The sequence below is a fragment of the Nematolebias whitei genome, chromosome 12 (genome assembly GCF_014905685.2).
Source record: "Nematolebias whitei isolate Nwh7 chromosome 12, NemWhi1, whole genome shotgun sequence".
Lineage (NCBI taxonomy): Eukaryota > Metazoa > Chordata > Actinopteri > Cyprinodontiformes > Rivulidae > Nematolebias > Nematolebias whitei.
In genome coordinates, this window is record NC_056509.1 from 32,295,703 (window position 1) to 32,311,949 (window position 16,247).

The 16,247-nt window shown below is 44.9% G+C and overlaps 1 protein-coding gene across 1 annotated transcript in view; it reads right to left on the reverse strand.

Annotated features, from left to right (window-relative positions):
- Positions 1-15,805, reverse strand: part of ptk2bb (protein tyrosine kinase 2 beta, b) — a 35,142-nt gene extending 19,337 nt beyond the window's left edge. Inside the window, exon 1 of the mRNA XM_037685840.1 lies at positions 15,710-15,805. The gene's annotated coding sequence lies outside the window, so the exon portion shown is untranslated. The remainder of the gene's footprint in view (positions 1-15,709) is intronic.
- Positions 15,806-16,247: the final 442 nt, after the last annotated feature.

The window sequence follows — 16,247 nt, forward strand, 5'->3', positions numbered from 1 at the left end:
TTTGTATCCTTGTATCAATATTTCAAACACCACATCACTAACAACCATCTATAATTGCTAATACAATGGTTCTAGCAGTCCACAACGATAACCACAAGCCCCTCCTTCTAGAACTAAATCAGCAACATGATGCTACCACTACCGTGCTTAATAGAATTAGCTAAATGTTTAGCTAAAGTCAGGATTTTGTTCAAAAGATGAAGAAATGTCTTTCTTTGTCTCATAAATGCACTTTGTCAAACTCCAACTTGACAGACGCCTTTACACTCAAGAGTATTCAGATCCATTAAGGTATTATTTCAAGCTCAAGGTTATCGTCATTCAAATCACATGTGGTACATGAGGTGGAACAAAATTGTGTACACGGGGGTCCCAGTTACATCCAACAATAGCAAAAATGTAAATTGTAAAAGAAACAGTACTAAGAACTTAAGATACTGCATAAACTAAGAAATACGCTAACAGCACGAACATGAGTCTGTGTGAGTAGATGAGTACGAATGAATACAGCAGCACGAAATGAATCAGCAGCATGAGATCAGCAGCACGTAATCAAAGTGGCATTACGGTCAGTTTTTTCCCCATTTCCATTTTTATATTTTTCCTATTTCCAGTGGTATGTGCCGAAACACTAGTTTTGTCACTGCACCACAAATCACGCACAGCACATGTGATGTGTGATTTACATCTTCCATCAATGTTATTTAGATGTATTAAGCAAGAATATAAAAACTACCTCAAGAACGTGTATTCTAAGAAGCATAGTACTGTAAATCAAGCATTTCAGTACATGATGTTAGATAGCAGGGCTACTCCCGTGGGTGACTTCAGTCTAGCCCATTAAGGAGCTCATCAAAAAATAAAATTAAAATGTGTGTGTGTGTGTGTGTGGGTGGGTGGGGGGGGCGATGGTTTCTGGGTTTGGGTTCTGTTTATTGCATTTATGATTCAATGCAATAAAACAAATTTAAAAAGGTAACAGATCATCGTAATACTTGGTTAATTTACATAATGACGTTAATTGCTGGATGTCCGGCCCCTGAGCTGCTGGCTTTCAGAAACTGTGGCCCCCCTGAACAGTTTTGGTGAACAGCCCTGTTATACAGCATACAGAATTTATTTTATGCAAAAATAAAAAACAAAAACATAGATATAATTCACATAATTCATGTGGGAATTTATTTCACTATAATAAATGAAATATGGGTTTACAAATGCATACATATTAAACAAACAGTAATGTTTATTTAAATTATAGAAAATGTCATATATAATATATATATATAGTGCGTATGAGCATGTACAGTGTCCTGCAAAAAATAATGACCCAGCCCAACATGGAAGACATTCAGGATATTGGGAAGGTGATATTGTTGGTAGTAGATTTTTTTTTTTTTTTTTTGAATGACGGACATTTGCTTTTGGTAAATGTGTCATATAAATCTAACCAGATGTGAAACACCAATTTTAGATATAGGTTTATTATGAACAATCCACATACAAAGAGTACAACCTCTGTTCTTTGAAATATTTCAACATCATGACACTACCACCACCTTGCTTCACAAATGCATAAAGTGTTCAATAAATGTTTACCCAGGTTTTAGTTCAAAAAGGTGAAGTTTGTTGTATTTATCCTTCGAGTGTCATACATTCACTGATATGTCAATCTGATGCAGGTAAGTGAAATGTCTTTTTTTTTTTTTTTTCTCCATTTGTTCAAAGTTGAATGACACTGAATGAATTTATTTAACTCAACAGCAGGCCTGCATAACATTAAAACAGCTTGAATCGGAATATCCTGTCAGTTTTTCATACAACAGTTCAGCATCCCCACTTGAGCTGTGTTTCCCTAAAGTCCACCCAAAATACTCAATTTAAAGGTTTTTTCATCAGAGACTGCCTTCAGGGGAGTCTGACCCTCTCAGCTTAGTCACATCCACGATATTATGTCGTATACCCAACCTTATCTCTTCGCTTATGAAACATGTATGCTGGCGAGGGAGGATTATCCCCCTGCCACCCGGTTTAAACAAACTTGGTTATGGTCAGTGACTGTAAAAGGGTCATAAAACTTTAGAAAAACACACCTCGAAGCCATCCGCTCGGGCTTTACTCGCCAAACAGAAGAGCCAAAAAAGCAGCACACACCTTCACTGAAATTAACATTAAATAGAAAATACCAACCAACAAGAAAGGAAATAAATCTATAAAAACTAAGACGTTCAACGTTTTATGAGTGGGACCAAACCGTGCAGACATGTTGACTCAGCAGACTGACAGCGAGCGAAGTGTTTAAAAGTGAAAACGTGATTGAAAACCCCACCTCACAAATGCTGCTCATGAGAAAAGTGCCTGCTGAATATCATCGAAGCTCCACGCCGTTAAGTCAGCTGTTGAGTTAGTTCCTCTCGGGGCTTTTCCGCCGCTGGTAGTTTGTGATCTGGGAGAGCGAGGCCATGCATTCCCCAGCAGGATCGCGTGGGAGTGTTGTGTGTGCTGGTGCGTGGAGTGAGACAGGGAGCAGGAGAGGAGTGTTGCACCATCACCTGGGTGTGTGTGTGTGTGTGTGTGTGTTCTGACAGGAGGAGTTTCAGGAAGCATGTGGTGTTTAAGACGCCGTCCAGATTAAAGCTGGATAAACAAATGCATTTCTTGGCTTGTGTTGCAAAAATGAGTAAACACACCTCAAGTTGTTTAGAGCGTTGCAAAAAATTAATCGTTTCCGTCAAACCTCAAAATCTTGTAGGCCATCTGACGCAATACTGTCTTAAGACATGCATCGTGAACGACTCTCCGCTACTACCACATGCAGTTTTAGTTTAATATTTGTAAAACTGACTGAGTTACAGTGATTTTTTGTGTTGGCTAACGATTTTGTGCCACGGCCATCCCACATTAGATCGACTCCAGAAGGTAAACCGTTGCGGATGTACATCCTAAGATTAATTTCTGAAATTTTCATTAAGATCCATCCTGTGGTTCATGAGATATTTTGCTAACAGACAAACAGTCTCGATACCAACCGTTAATGAGAAACTTTTAAATAATCTCACACAGTAAGCCGCAGTTAAAAGTTTTTTTATGTGAATGACTCTGCTACAACTACACCAAATTTTAGTTATTTATCTGTAAAACTAAATAAACAACAGCCATTTTTCTGTTTCCTAATGCCAGCGGACTGTGTCGGCCATCTTGAATTTGGGTGGCTACAAAACCTAACCATTTGTAGAGATACATCCAAGATTTCTTTATAGAAAGTTTCATCAAACTCTGAGAAATGGTTTATGAGATATTTTGCTAACAGACAAATGGAGCTGACTTCACACAGTTAATGACGTTTTAAACATATTTTTTTATAATCGGTTGGTGCTCAGACTATATGTTGGGGATCATGTCAGCTACAACCACAACAACTTTTAGGTCAATATCTCTAAAACTGGCCGTACCATAGCCATTAAATTCTTTGTGCGTGTGTCTTTATGGTCAGTTGGCTTTCATTAAAAGTTATTCAGTGGGTTATAAGATATTTTGCTAACAGAGCATGTACCTAAACACAGAGGCAAAAACTAGTCGGTCTCGATACATTGATACATCGTTACATCGATAAATCGATAGCGACATAGACAGGCCATGCCCACATGAAAGCAGGAAACAACCTTTCTCTGCTGCCTTTGGACCCATCATCTAGATCTAGAGTTTCTACAAGAAACCCCTTTCCAAAGTAGCTTTATTTAATAACTGGACTGTATCAGACATAAGTGACATTTTGGGGAAACGACACCACGACCTACATGACTTTTTTTTTACGATTGAACAGTGTCCATGTTTCTACGCCAGTGCACGTGTGCAGAGCATAGGTAGACAATGTTCATGCGATTGGTGCCGAGGCTGCTCAGCGTAACAGCACACGCAGCGTACCCATGATCGTAGAAACACAACGCAGCATAGATTCATCTTCAGCCAACGCACCAGCCACCCCAATCATTGGAGGAAACTATGCTTTTAAGCAATATCCATCCATCCATCCATTAGAGAGGCAGGGGACACCCTGGACAGGTCTCCAGTCCATCACAGGGACACATAGAGACAAACAACCATTCATTCATTCAACCTTTATTTATACAGGTTAGTCCCATTGAGCCTCGGGGACTCATTTACAAGCGAAACCTGAATTTTAACAAAGAGTGATGACAACAGTGGACAATAACGACAACAATAGACAATCATAACGGATGCATACTATTTTTTTTTAAACAAATGAAAATAAAATGGTAATTAAAAGGATAATTAAAAGGAAAAGTACCGAAAAACAGCTACATTGTAAGGTGGTGTAGATAGGCCTGTCACGATAACAAATTTTGCTGGGCGATTAATTGTCTCAGAAATTATTGCGATAAACGATAATATTGTTTGAAATTTGACAATAATTAGTAATTATGATCAAATTTAAGAAGAAATGTTTAATTTGTTTTGCATGTAGTACCTTTTTCGACCACCAGATGGCAGTATAAGACCGTTTGAACCAAAGGATGGATAATGGGGGAGCGAGCAGCGTCTCTAAGAAAAATGGGAGGGATTTCTCTTGACGTGACGTGCGGTCTTTCTTCGGTTCTCAAAAGGGCGGATGCTCGGTGTGGTTTGAGCTCTTTAGCGTAGCATTGTTCACACAAAGCTTTTAATAAAAATAAAAAAAATCAGTAAAGTTCTCAGCTTCTTTGTGCAGAGAAAAACAACTTTTTGCACGAAGGCACGGGTTTCAACTGTGAATTTTGGAGCTTCAACAAGACGGAGGCGTTTTCCCGAGGTCGGCCTGTTAGCTTAGCTCGTAGCTTAGCTTCTCATCTTGGCTGCTTTTAACGATCCAAAAATGTGATTTTAGACGATTAAACCGGATTTTAAAGAGAAAAGAGAAAGGGAGGGGTCAGTGAAGAGCACCGGAGTTGAGCCTTTTGTCATCCAGTGTCTTCAGTAGAAAGAGAGAGACACGAAGAAACGATAAAGCCGATAAATGAAAAGAGGTCGATAATTTTAATTTATCATGCGATTAACTGATTTATTGTTTATCGCGACATGCCTACATCCAGTGACCTTCTTGCTTTTTATTTTTTCTTATCGTGGTCACAACATGCACAAATGATATTTCCAATTCCCCCTTTTCGCTCTGCGATGGGGGATTATAGCAAAAAGCTAAATCAACAGTGTAAAAGTTTAATGTTTGCTATTGTGGCACACTTTCACAGCGGTATGCCATTTGAGAGAGAGATGTTTTATAAGTTACTTTTGTTTTTTATTGCACCCCTTCAGCTAGCTGTTAGCCTAGCCTGGACAAAGAACGTCGTCTCTAATGGAGCCCTCTTCTGAGCAGCTGTAAGCTCCTACATGAGAATTTCTTCCTGACTCTCTGTACTGAGATCAGTCTGACTGCTGTCTGTTGCAGCAAAACACTGATGTCAGAAGAAAAAAACTTTAAAAAGTTGAACTATCCCTTTATTTCCTTTTCTATAGATGGCCCTACACAAACTTTCACACACCCACGGTCGACCATTACTCAGCATCATATTGACCAATGCTCATAAAATGAAAGGATGCTTGTTTAGTAACTGTGACGGTTCATCATCAAAGTTGTAATGCTTTTACCTATGTGCATTTGTGGGGAGGAGGAGGGTCTGTCTGTTAGTAAAATATCTTGTGCGCCACTGGAAAAATTTTAATAAAACTTTCAAAAAGTAATTACTGGATGCATCTCTGACACCGATTAACTTTTGGAGCCAATTCAATTCAAGATGGCCGCTGTAGCCAACTGAACATGGGAAGCACCAAAATTACTATAATTCAGTCAGTTTATGAGATGTTGTGCTGAAATTTGATGTGGTAGTAGCTGACAGTTACTCAGAGCATAAACTCTTAAGAGTTACTCATCACACAGGATCGTTGATATAAAGAACTTTGCCATTAACTGTTGAAGTCAATCTTGTTCGTCTGTTAGCAAAGATTCTCATGAACCACTGAGTACATTTAAATTAAACTTCCAGAAAATAATCATCGAGTGTACTGTATATCGAAAACACATCTCGTGAACCACTGAACGGATGTTAATGACATTTGCAGAAAGTAATTGTTGAATGTAAATCCACAACCGGTTCAATTCAAGATGGCCGCCACAGCTGTCCGATCTTTGAAAACAATAAAACTTGTTATAACTCAGCCATCTGATTGAGCTAAAAGCATCATCCTAATATACTTTGAGCTCAAAACGGTGCACAACATCTATGCTTAAGATCTTGCCATTTACTTCTGAGTTAACCCTGTTTGTCTGTTAGCAAAATATCTCATGAACCACTGCACAGATTTTAATGAAACTTTTGGAGAAGTATACCTGGATCTGCATCTAGAAAGGATTATGTTTTGAAGTAAGCTCAGTTCAAAATGGCTGCCACAGCTAACTGAGCAAAGCCTACACAAAAATAGCTACATCCCAATTAATTTGATAGATTTTGAGCTCAAACTGGGTATGGTAGTAGCTGAGAGTTATTCACCACATGCACTCTAAGCACTAACAGATCACATGAGATGCAGCTCGAGTATTTTTAAGATTTGACCAGCACAGCTGCAACTGTCATTTCTCATCATATAACAATCTTTGTCTAAAACTTTGACATTAAGGTGGAGAGTGAAAGGCAATGAAGCCATTTTTCATGTTCATTTATGGCACTATAACAAAACGTAGTGGTCATGACAGATTTATATCTACACTGATGAGCATAAAACGTTGGTTACGTACTGTAACCCCAGATTCTATGAATATAGGCGTAGCCCTTTAAGGCTGTCGCTGATGGGTTTATCCCGTTATGCGCAAGCATCATACTGAAAAAATTAGTCCACGCCCACCTGCTGTGTGGGCCCCACCCGATCCGTATAAATTACGTTAAGAGCGGGTAATCTGCTCCCAAATAGCTTATTCTTTTCTTCAGCTATTCAGGAGCCAGTGAGGCCCGACGCTTAAAGGGCTACGCCTATATTCATAGAATCTGGGGTTACAGTACGTAACCAACGTTCTATGTCATATAGGCTTCGCCCTTTAAGGCTGTCGCTGATGGGTTAAGGGCGAAGCGGATGTGGTCCTCGCCTCACTGGGTCCATCCGAACCCAGTAAGAAGCGGAAGCTTGCCCAAAAAACGTCTTGCCACTCAGTTCCCCATGTGCATAATTACGCATCGCGTAATTGTGTGCCATGCACAGACGCATGTTGCAACTATGCGTTCTGACAGCATGAATGCCCCGGAAAAACTTCAACGGGGAAGATATTGAGAAGAGGAGGGGGGGGGGGGGCATGAAGCAACTGATTCATGATTGAACAGTATAAACAGATTAATGTCAATGAACTGATTATTGAACAAATGAACTGATTGGTAACAATAGTCATGAACTGATTAGTGACAATAGAACCGAATCACAGACACAACTTGTGGCTGATAACAACATCTCACACTGTAATGCATGCAGACAGATGTGAGCTTAAAAACAGAGTTCCATGAGAACAACAATATTCATTCTGTTAAAGCACTAAGGACAGAATGTGTCATGGAACGAGCCGTTACATCACGTAGGTAAAAGCGAATAAATGAGCAGGGTGATGACCATGCAGCCGCAGTGCAAATGTCCTGCATTGACATACCATTATGCAGAGCAGTCGAAGATGCGATACCCCTGGTTGAGTGTGCTTTGAGGTTGACAGGAGGCTCTAGATCTGATGCTCTGAAGGCTTCAGAAATGGCCTCACACAGCCAGTGTGACAGGCGCTGGGTGGATAACGGGCGGCCTGCGGATGCATCTCTATAATGCACAAACAAATGTTGAGTTTGACGCATTGCAGCTGTGCGCGCTATGTAACACGATAACGCCCGCACCGGACAGAGAAGATGAAAAGATGCTTCTTCTTCTGATTTGTGGGGGGGAGGGAAGAATCCCTCCAACGATATCTGTCTCGATTTAAAAGAGCTCGTGATGCTTTTAGGCATAAAGGCTGGGTTTGGTCTTAAATCAGCTGAACTACCGTCAGCCTGGATTCTGAGACATGACGGAGCGGCAGAGAGGGCAGATAAATCACTCACCCTCTTAGCGGATGTTAAAGCCAGCAGCAGGGCTGTTTTCAGAGACAGGAATTTCAGTGAAACTTGATCCAGAGGCTCAAAAGGAGCTTTGATCAGGGCTCGCAGGACCAGTGTTAAATCCCACTGTGGAACGAGTGGGCGTGAAACCGGTCTATGTCTTTGTACACCTTTTAAAAACCGCTTCATCAGCGGGTGGTTAAAAGCTGTTCTGTCCCCGAACCCTTCGTGGCAGGAAGAGATGGCTGCCGCGTACGTTTTAATCGTGCTGAACGCCAACTTCCTATCCATCAGCTGTTGAAGAAAGGACAGCACGCCACCTAATGGACATGAGGTGGCTTCCAAACCTTTCTCTGTACACCAACTCTGAAAAGCCGTCCACTTTGATGTGTACAGGGCTGTGGTAGATGCAGCACGTGAATCTTGAATTGTGCGCACTACCTCCTGAGGGAGACCCATCCTCTCTAAGCGGGACCGCTCAGCGGCCAGACCCACAGGTGCTGGCCTATTTCCGGGTAACTCCTGATCGCTCCTCCTGCTTGAAGGAGAGCATCTTCCCTCCATGGTAGTTTCCACGGGCGACCTGACAACAGACGCTGCAGGACCGGGAACCATGGTGCGTTCACGCGCTCGGGAGCTACCAGGAGAGCTGTCAGTCCCTCCTCCTGAACTCGGTTCAGGAACCGTAAAATCAGAGGAGGAGGAGGGAACGCGTACAGAAGCGTTTTGGGCCACGGGCTGTGGGCAAATGCATCCACCCCCAGCGGTGGATCGTCTCGAGGGCTCAGGGAAAACCATAACTGACACTGAGCGTTCTCTCGCGTCGCAAACAGGTCCACAGCTGCTTTGCCAAACTTCTGCCACGTCTGAAACATCAGGTCTGGATGGAGGGTCCAGTCCGCGTGACGTGGACCGCCCCTGGACATCACGTCTGCTCCTCTGTTCAGAACGCCGGGTATGTAAACCGCTCTGATGGAAAGCAGATTTTGGTGAGCCCAACACAGTAGCTTCCGTGCAATGTGTAACATCTGGGCTGAACGCACACCCCCCTGGCGGTTTATGTACGCAGCAGTCACCATGTTGTCTGTGTGAATCAACACGTGTTGATTCTGTAGCACGGGAGCAAAATGCTGAATCACATTCAGCACTGTGCGACACTCCAAAACATTGATGTGGGCTGATGTGCGGTGGGGCCACAGCGCCCCTACTGCTTGAGATAGGCATGTCCCCCCCCAACCTGACAGAGACGCGTCCGTGAAGACAGACACATGTGACGTGGGTCTGCTGACGGGGACTCCCTCTGACAGAGCCAGGGTGTTTCCCCAATGTCGGAGGTCTGCTCTCACGGAGGGAGGGACAGTGATTATCCGTCTCTTTTGTTTTACTGGATCCACACGCAGACGCGTAAACCACCTCTGGAGGCGCCTCATGTGTAACAAACCCAGCGGGACCACTGTGTGAGCTGATGACATCATTCCCAACAGCTTCATGACGGAGACAGCTGTTACCACTTTGCCAGGTCTTACGTGGCGTAATTGGTTTTTTAGAGTGTCGATTCTTGTTTGTGATAAGCGAGCCGTCATGGTAATTGAATTTAATTCCACTCCCAGATAAACAATTGTCTGGGCCGGGAGAATCGAGCTTTTCTTCCAATTTATGGCGAAACCCAGATTTAGCAGATGTGACGTCAACACCTGAGCCTGTATCAATGCTTCCTGTCTGGAGTGAGACAGGAGCAGCAGGTCGTCCAGGTAAAACAAAACTCTCATCCCTGCTCTGTGCAGTGGATGCAGGGCTGTCTCCACACACTTTGAGAACGTACGAGGCGCGAGGGAGTACCCGAAAGGCAGCCTGTTGTACTGGTACTTCATCCCTTGAAAGGCGAAACGCAGAAATTTTCTGTGTTTTGGGATGATTGGTATGTGAAAATAAGCATCTTTTAGATCGATGGAAACAAACCAGTCGTTTTTCTGGATGTTGTCCAACAGCTGTCTGTTCGTCAACATGTGAAAGGGTCTGTTCATGATCGCTTTGTTGAAAGCTGACAGATCCAGAATCGGTCTCATCCCTCCGGTCCTTTTGGGGACCAGGAAGTAGCGTGAGTAAAACCCTGTGTTTTCCTCCTCGTTGGGAACTCTTGAGATTACACCTTTTATCAGAAGCTCTTGGACTTCTGCATTTAAGGCTGAGATTTGGTCTGGTGATGACAGGACCGTCTCTATAACTCCTCCGAACGGAGGGGGTCGGGTTGCAAACTGCAGCGTGTAACCCTTGCATAACACTCTGTCCATCCATCTGTCCGGTGAGCATGTTTTTAACCACTCTGCGTGACGTTCGTGGAGTGGACGTGCGTTTAAATGATGTGCCGTGTTTTGAACGGATGTCATCCAAACCTCCGCCTCGACCGCCGTCATGCGTCGCGGAAATGTTTTCCGCGTGACCCAAGGCGAGGCTTTCTCGAAAGGGCTGTTCTGCGCGCGCCCGTGCGCTGTGACTGGATCGCGGACCAACCTTCATGTCCGGGCGGGGCGGTGTGCGCTGAGGCGAGGCGTGTGTCAGCTGGTGACGTCCAGAGGCTGCACGTTTAACGTCGCTGTGCGAACGTTGAGAGGTGGAGGGTGTGACGTCGTCAACGCCGTGCTGTCGAAGTGAAGGTTGTGAACTTCGCGGGAGCGCACGTTTTCTCTGGAGGGACGCGCGCCGCTCTCGCTGAGGGCGGGGCCCGTCATTGGATTCAGTCAGCTGTCTCACGCTTATGTCGCCGTGAGCTGCTGGTCGCAGAGGCGCGATGGATGACGGCTGTTCGCGTTTATTCAGGGAAAACGTGTGTTGTTTTTGCTGAGAGCGGGGACCTCCACCGGACCCGGCCTGCGGTCCCACATTTATCCCGATGTGAGCCGGTGAGCGCCGGGCAGCTGTGTGTGCATCATCGGCACAGTGCCGTTTGGATGGACGCTGCTTTTTTTGCTCGGGTGCGCGTTTAACACCGTTTGAGTGGTGATCGTGCGGTTCTGTTTGACAACAAGATATTTCGCTTACCGTGGTGTCACGTGAGCGTCTGGGCATGTGAAGGAGCGGCGGTGGGTTTAAAAAACTTTTATTTAAGGCCACCGGCTCTCTCTGTGTGGAGGATGTGTGTGTAGCGGCTGTGAGCTCATCCGAACTTACAGACTGGCTAAAAACAGGCATTCTGATTTTTGAAAAATCATTTATTTCACTTCCTGTTTCGTTCATACACACATCCCCCGCAGACCGTCATTTCTTAAACCTTCTCCCTCGTGAGCTCTGCGGTTTGTTTGACCCGAGCGCCGTCTGCAGGCGATCTCTGGGGAAGCGCTGGAGTGCAGGCTGCCGGGCTGAGGAGGGGTGGTCTCTGGCGGGCGGGGCTGGTGGTGGAGCTGGGCGAGACGAAGCTGCTGCTGCCGTGGAGCGTCGGTGCTTCTGCCTCTGCTCTCGACGATCCTTCCAGCGAGCTGGGGGACGGGATGGGCCGCGCGGCTTGATGAGATGACGTACCGCTTCCGACATCTCCTCCGACTGCTTGGAATTCGCCAGCATGGTCTTCAAGCTGCTTCCGAACAGCGCGTCCGATGAGATGGGGCCCTCCATGAGGTCCTTGTGCAGCTTTTCCGGCAGCAATGGGGAGTGACGGAGCCAGATGGAGCGTTGGATTACCGTCATCCATGAAGCAATCCTCGACAGGCAAACCGTGGAAGCGGCGCACATGTTGAGGACGGCGTCTGCCGATTTACACAGGGAGCTCTTCGTCTCCTCCGGCAGGCCTGAGGCCTCTAGCCTCTTCGACATGCTAAATGCTAACAGCGCCACGTTGTTGTTAGCCGCGGCCGCCTGAAAAGCACACTGGTGGGCTCTGTTGGAGAGCGCGGTCGCCACCTGGTCGTGTTTCCCCGGAGGGACGGGACGCTTCTCCAGCCTGGACATCTTCGCTCCGAAGGCTTCCGCGAGGCTTGGCTCAAGGGGGGGTACCGAGGGAAAACCCCGCTCGGTGAACCCCTCCACTCTGGTGATGGGGGCGTAAGTGGAGACGGGCGCCCTTAACCTACCAGGACCGGCTGCGGCCTCGTTCCAGTACGCTGTCACCGCAGGAAAACGAGGCCAAATGGGATCAGGACGGCGAGCCGGCGTGGAGCCAAACCTTCCCGCAAGATCATCCGATCTGAGCGGGGGGGGTGAGGGGACGGAGAGCCCCTTAACGCTAGCAGCCTCCCGGATAATGGCGGGCAGCTCCGAGAGGAGCGCGCCCACGGCAGGGAGCGATGTGGTCGCTGAGGCGGGAAACCCCGGGGGAGTCGAGCATCCGCTCGGCCTCCCTCTTTCCAACACTCCGCTCCCCGGGAGGGAACGAGCGTCGGGGCTGCTGCTAGCGTCACCGGTCCCAGAGGAATCATCCGATTCACTCCGAGAGCCGGCGTCGAAGAAATCCATGGCGTCGTCCAGCGAACAGTCTCCCGCCACGGACAGGCAGTCCTCGATGGTAGCCTTAAACAAGGCTGCTCTCCTCTGCCTTTCCTCCGGTGGAAGCTCGTCACAGAGGCGGCAGGAGGAAGCGCGAGCGACGTGGCGGGGACCCAGGCATCCCTCGCAGGTGTCGTGCCGGTCGAAGCTAAGCAAGTAGCCGGTCTTGCACGAGGGACACAAACGGATGGTGCTGGAGCTGGACATCTCGACGAAAAAGGTCAGTTTATTCTTGATTTATTATGCTTGCTGAAGAAAAACTGGGAGCAGATTACCCGCTCTTAACGTAATTTATACGGATCGGGTGGGGCCCACACAGCAGGTGGGCGTGGACTAATTTTTTCAGTATGATGCTTGCGCATAACGGGATAAACCCATCAGCGACAGCCTTAAAGGGCGAAGCCTATATGACATAGAACTGGCTAAACAAAGACTGATGGTTTTGTTTTCAACCGTTCAGTCAGTAAACCTACAGCAGCTGAAGCTTTTGACGTGTGAGGATTTGCTGTTTTTCTGTTTAGGTTTGGTTCCTGTGACCAAATAAGGAATTCTATGAATGCTTATCAAACACCGACAATATTAAGATCCATTTTTCTTCTGTACGTTATTCAGCACGCAACTTGTCCTGCAGTTTTTGTGCTTTTTCAACAGTGTATGTAACAAAACGTTCGGCTCCTGCAGGACATTTCGGCTCTGGGTTTTGATAATGGTGCATTTTTAACTGTTTGACATGTTTGGCTTTCCTGCCACGTTTTTCTTACTGAACAGAAATGGAGCTCTCTCCACATCCTGCAAACCCTTTGAGCTGTTTAAAACCTTTTACTGCTCATTTCAGCTTATTTCTTCTAAATGCAACTTTTTTCTACCTTTTCAGCTACTTTTTAGGTATGTTTTTTCTGCTAATTTGAGCCTTTTTTTAATCTCCTTTTTATTTTTGCTAATTTATGCCTTTTATTTCTTTCTAATATTTTAAATTTTTTTATGCTCCTTTCAGTCTCTTTTAGCTACTTTCAAACTTTTTTTTTTAGCTTTTCAGCTACTTTTTACAGTTTTTTCTGCTTATTTCAGGTTTGTTTGGTTTTTCTAAATTCAGATTTTTTGGTGTCATTTTATTCAGCCTCTATTCTGCCAGTTTCAGCTTATTCTGGTCATTTCTGCTCCATTCAGCTTGTTCTAAACATTTCTTTCCACTTATATTTTCCTGCTTTCAGCAAATGTCAGCTGTTCAGATTCAACTGGTACTAACTGTTTAGTGATGAAACCTTTTCAGCTCAGTTCCAGCTTCAGCAGCTTTCAGCAAAAACCATTCAGCAATAAGCACTCACGCTGCGTTTTGACAGGAACTGCAGTTTCTCTAGTTTAAATAGGATTTTCACAGACTAATAATGTAATGCTCTGTTAAATGAACACAAAACCAAATGTATGTTTGTTACAGCTACAGTATATTATAATGAGTAATGAGTTTTAAGGTCAAGTTCAGCCTTTTTTTTTTTTTTTTTACTGGGAATATGTCCATTTAGGACACAAGAATAAAAGTAACAGGTGCAGACCCAGTCTGTTGGTCAGTCTGTAAAACTCCTCATTTACAAAATAAACAAATCTGTCAAACGTTCTCTACAGTACTGGTTCTCAAACTAGGGTTCTCAGACCCCCCCAGTGGTCCATGACCTGATGCTTGGGGGTCCGCCCAAAAAAAATAAAAATAATTTATATATATATTTATGTATATAAAAATTGTTTAAACACTATTAAAGAACAGGTCTCAAGTATTTATGTTACACAAATATTTCCATTGCATTAAAGAGACAAACTGAAGAAAATTTAATTAACATGAGGGTTATGAGGGGGTCCCTTAAATGTTAGGTCCCTATAAGGGGTCCCTGAACCCAAAATGAGAACCCCTGCTCTACAGGCTCAGCCTTCAACACGATCTCTAAGTGGTTCTGTGAAAATTGTGCTGCCCAAATCTGTCAGGACACGCAGCACTGACTGTAGCAGCTCTGCTGCATCAGATACTGGGTCTGGGTTCTCCAGTACAGCTGTGGACAGATGTCTACGCTCACTCGGGGCCCGAGCGTCTCATTAATGACAGATTCTTTTTCCAGGGTGGAATACAACTACAACATACAACTTCAGTTACTTGACAAGCCTTAACATCTCCATAGTGATCAGGACTGACTGCAGCTGGTAGTTTCCCTTTGCCAGCTTACAAAAAGATTTGTTTGACACTGGGGGGGGGGGGAGACATGTCCATCGGTCACCCTCAGATCAAGGAAAATAGTTCAGGAGCAATCCAGACTAGCAGCAAGCCTCAACCCTGTCATGAACTGGAAACAACTGGGACGCCACTGTCTGTCCCAAAGTGACACCTTCGAGAACACAAGTTTGTTAGAAGGTGTCAAGGTGAGGCTGTTAAAACACCGCACCAATGGTCAAACATGGTGGTGGTACCTTCATGCTGTGTAAGTTATGATGAAGATCTACCTCCAAGATTCTTCAACTTCACCTCAAATTAAGAGTAAAGACTTGGACACAGTTGTGTTTTCTAGCGTGACGATGTGAAAAATCACATCAGAACATCAGAGTTCTGTTTGGGCGCAGCAGGCAAACATCAAGCTTCTGGGAAGGTCCTCAAAAAGGCCCAAATCCAAAATGGGACTCGTTTAGGTGACATGTTTGAGATGGCTACAGTCTGGAGGAAAATCTCCAAACCCTCTACACCAAATTATTATTATTATTAAACCACTTAAATCTGATAATACTTTAATCTGGGAAAAGAATGGTTGGCCCAGTTGTTAGTCTGATCCCAGGTATGTCAGGAACATGGCTCCAGGCTGGGAGTGGAATGTACCTGCTGCCTCCTCCTCCTCCTCACCTGCACAGACACGCTCCACGCACAGCAGAAACCACTTGTCCCGTTACAATCAACCATTCCCTCAAATACAAACTACACAAGAAGCAAAGAGACGTGTCAGGTTTTACAAGTCTCCTAAAAGTACCTACGAGCAGTTAAGAGTAAAAAATAAAAAAATTAAATCTGGACTTCGACCTTCCTGTGTGCACGTGATGAACGAGTGAAAGGTGTAAAAACTTGTGTAGAAGACGTGAGTGTGAAGTCTTACCTGGTTGTGGCTCCACAAATAAAAGTGAACAGGTCCTCCTGAGGAGTCCCGACCGAGTAATTTGTGTCAGAGGAGCAGAAGGGAGCAGGTAACCACTCCCTCACCTCCTTCACCTTCCTCACCTCACTAAAGGCTACTTCACTTCCTTATTTCTACAACCTCAGGCTCCTGAATGAACATGGCCGATTCTGATCCTGTTTTCTTTCTTGGTGCGTCATTCGTTAGAGTTTTCTTTATCGGTCTCGTCGTCTTGGATGTAAACTAATTTACGTGAACTCTTACGATTTTTGTTGTTTCATAAATGTCTTAAGTCTCTGTTTTTCTCCCGAGCCGTCAACGATGTAATACGGCGTTTACCCACAAGATGGCAGTGTAAGCCAAACATGGACCTGAGCTTCTGTTCAACAGAAAGCTGCTGAGTGAAGAAGATTGGTATTTAAGGGAAGTCATGTGCCCCACATGACGGCTTTGTTGTTCAATATGATCATTTTAAAGTCTAAATTGTCTCGAACTTTTAATCTTAAGATGGTTTATAAGC